The sequence below is a fragment of the Belonocnema kinseyi genome, chromosome 7 (assembly GCF_010883055.1).
Source record: "Belonocnema kinseyi isolate 2016_QV_RU_SX_M_011 chromosome 7, B_treatae_v1, whole genome shotgun sequence".
Lineage (NCBI taxonomy): Eukaryota > Metazoa > Arthropoda > Insecta > Hymenoptera > Cynipidae > Belonocnema > Belonocnema kinseyi.
The window spans coordinates 103,088,004-103,091,982 of NC_046663.1; the positions used below are offsets into that span (position 1 = coordinate 103,088,004).

The 3,979-nt window shown below is 34.9% G+C and overlaps 1 protein-coding gene across 1 annotated transcript in view; it reads left to right on the plus strand.

Moving 5' to 3' along the window:
- LOC117175806 (PDZ domain-containing protein 2-like) overlaps positions 1-3,979 on the plus strand; it is a 261,442-nt gene that overhangs the window by 194,643 nt on the left and 62,820 nt on the right. The window lies entirely within an intron of this gene.

Sequence of the window (3,979 nt, forward strand, 5' to 3'; positions counted from 1 at the left end):
AAGAGGGAGCTCTTCTTAATATTTTGACACCAAAATCATGTCGATACACCTTACCGACTGCGAGTAAAGCCACCCACGCTTTAACTTGACAGACTGTAGTGTGTAAAAATACCATGCGTCGGTAAAATCACTTTCCTGTGATTGAAAATTACATCGAGATTTTAAATTTTACCAAAGATCTTTAATTTTACCCTGGCGGAAACTGTAAAATTTTTTATTTATAATTAATTTAAGATTTAGAATAATTAATCATATAATATGTGAATACGAAAGCGTCTCTCATGTTAGTTGTTTATCGTTGCCTTCATCCTTCAATTTTGGAGCATTTTTATTCATGTGAGGAAATTGACAGCTATGTTCAACTTTTTTGACAGCTTTCACACAAAAATAGACCGAATTCGAGATATTCCTATTTTGCTTTTTACATTTTCTGCTATTGGAACGGAAAAATGCGGTTATTTAAAACGTGTAGTTCATATTTTTGTTACGGAATATTTAAACATAAAAAAAATACGCATAGTATCTTATGTGTTTTAGGTAAGTGGTACGTGTCCGGTTTGTGTTTCTTCAATCTCCATGAAATTCTACGAAGTTTGAGCTTCGAGTGTTCGAAACCTGTCGCCCTGATAAATTTTATTTTATTCTTTCACATAAGGAATTTTACATTTTCGCATGTAAAATTACACATTCACACAAAAAAAATAAGTGTGCGGATCATGGTTGAGCCATAACCTCAAAAAATGACGAAAAAACATGCACTGAGGCAAATAAATTTCAAAATAATGCCAGTGATGCAAATTTTCAGTTCAAAAACATGTCGGCAACTGTGAAGGATCAACCCTTGCCTGATATCAACTTATTTAAAATAAGTTTACCCAACAGAACCTGACCTCACCTAACCTGAATTAACAGAAATTGATTGAACTACACGTAAAGCTCTGGAAGCATATTTTTCCAGTAGCAAATGTGTGCTACATAAAATGGGTCAACTCGAGCCTAACCTAGAAATAAGTCTAACCTAGCCTAGCCTAGACTAACCTAACCTAACCTCACGAAACACAATTAAACTGATTGTGTTGTCCCGTTGTGTTTTCGGTAGCATTTGAATCAGCTTGGGCTTAACCTGCAAAGAGGTCAAACCTATCCTAACCTAAAAAAAACCCGACCTAACCTAACCTAACTTACCTTCACGTAACACAATTAAACTCATTGTGTTGTCCCTTTGTGTTTGCGGTACCGTTTCATTCAGCTTCGCCTTAACCTACATAGAGGTTTAACCTATCCTAACCTAACAAAACCTGACATAACCTAACCTAGCCGAATGAAATTCAACCACACGTGTAGCTATGTAAGTGTACGGTTCTCAGTCTTAAATGTGTGCTATATGCTATATGGGTAGGTTAGGTCAGGTTTTTTTAGGTTAGGATAGGTTTGACCTCTTTGCAGGTTAAGCCCAAGCTGATTCAAACGGTACCGCAAACACAACGGGACATGTTTTTGAAGTTAAAATTTGCATCACTGGCATTATTTTGAAATTTATTTGCCTCAGTGCATGATTTTTCGTCATTTTTTGAGGTTATGGCTCAACCATGACGTGATGGGTGATTTTTGATACCGAATTTGAATTCAGCGCCCCAAAATCTATAGGAATACGTGTATCTTGTTACCAAATCCGCACACTTTTTTTTTTGTGTGGCTGTGTAATTTAACATTGTCAAGAACACACAGTTGAGCATATATTTCGCATTCTTTTAGTTTAAAATTAGACGAAAAGTTTGACACTTATAAATATATTCTAAATTATCAACATTTGAAACTGAAATATTTAATTTTATACTTCTTAAAAATGTTAGAATATATCAATTTTTACATCTGATTTAGTTAAGGTGGCTGACTCTTTGTTTTTCTCATTAAACTGGGACCCCGTTTCAGCGGGCGTTTCGAGGGTACCTTCAAGGGCCTTGACATTAAAACAGGGTTCTCTGAATCGGCCTTAGTCTCCTTTTTGCTTGTGGCATCTTATAGTTTCGAACCGTAAACTTCGCAACTCCGCGGGTCATGCAAGTGGCTCTATCTCGCTCTCAAATAACTTACTAGTAAAAACATATTCTTACACTAGTGAAAATAATTTTCTACTGTTTCTTTGATTCAAATAACTTAACATTTTGTTGTCTAATATTGTTGGTGAAATTTGTCACAATTCCAGTTACATTCGCCTGAAAGTTATTCCCATTATAACTGATATTATTACTGACTGAGATGCTTTTTAACTGTTCCCAGTTTATCTAATTCAGACTCAGAGACTGAAGTTCAAAATGGTTCATCTTTCATCGCTCCGTATTAAAAAATATTTGTTCGAATTTGATATTAGTGTCCGTTGAATATTGCAATTTGAAAATTTTAAACTATTTTAAAAATCGAAGATTTATTTTTTATTGCTTCAAGTCCGCAAATGTTTACTTCTAAAGGTTTGGCACACAGAATTGTTTAACTTTCAGCACTCTATATTATAAATATATGAAAAGAGACCATTTTTAAATCTCGTCTATGTTTGGATGCAATTTTTGTTTTTTATTAATTACGCGAAAACAGGATACTTAAACGATTAGTTAAAGAAAGTGAAGATACAATTAGAGCAGAAGAAGAGACAAAATTACAAAACGACTTTGAAGGAAGCAGGAAACTACTTTATAAAAAAATGAAAGGAAAAAAAGTACAGAAATTGTCAACATGAGAAATAGTAGGGGGGAAATGGTATATAATGTAGACGGAATACTAGAGGCTTTCTGAGACTATTTTAGGAGACAATTCGGATATGAAGCTATAGGACAACACAACTGCGATGTTGAACACAATGCGATGGAAAACTCAATTGAGAAAGTATGTGTCACTGAGGTTAGGGATATAATTAAGAATTTGAACAACGGTAAGGCTGCCGGGGTAGACGGTATTAACGCTGAAATGCTTAAACACGGTGGCGCGTGCATACCACATAGACTGTGCGAATTGATAAATTTATGTTTCGAGATGGGACACGTCCCAGACGATTGGAAAAAAGCAATTATCGTACCAATATACAAGAGAAAGGGAGATAAAAGCGAGTGCAATAATTACAGAGGGATTAGCTTATTAAGCACCGTAAGTAAAATATATTCAAAAATACTTATTCGTAGGGTAATGAAAATAACAGAAGCAAAGATTTGGGAAGTCCAAAGTGGGTTTATGCCAGGAAGGTCATGTAGGGATCAAATATTTAGTTCAAGGCAAATAACAGAATAAAGGTTGAGAGTAGGAAAAAAAGTTTTCTGTGCATTTGTTGACCTAGAAAAAAGCTTTTGACAAGGTAGATAGAAGTGTAAGAGTGAATGTGAAACTGAGTGACTGATCCGATATTATTCCAGGAGTTAGACAAGGATGCGTTATGTCTTCATGGTTATTTATATTATTTATGGACAAGTATTTAAGAATGGCTCTCTTCGACGAAGAGGGTGTGGATCTCCGAACAGTAAGGGTATGTGGGTTAGCGTTCGCAGATGATAAGGTTGTTATGGCAGAGTCTATCGAAGACTTACAAAGAATGTTGAATAAACTAGATGTAAGTATGAAGAGCATGGGCCTCAAAATTAACGCAAATAAAACAAAAACAATGGTGTTCGAAGGAAAGAGTGAGAAAAGACTATGCAATATTTTATTAAATGATGAGAGAATTTAACAAGTTGATAAGTTCGTATACGTTGGTAGCTTATTTACTAGGGACGGGAAGATAGATGAGGAATTAGATAGACGAATAAATGAAGGTAAGAAGGTTATTGGTAGAGCAGGTCCCCATATCAGAAGTAAAAATATATCAAATAAAGCTAAAAGTGGCAATACATATTTCTATATTTGTACCGACTGTACTATACGGTAGCGAGACATGGACTTATCAAGAAAAAGATCAGAGTAAAATTAACGCAATTGACATGAGATTCATGCGCAT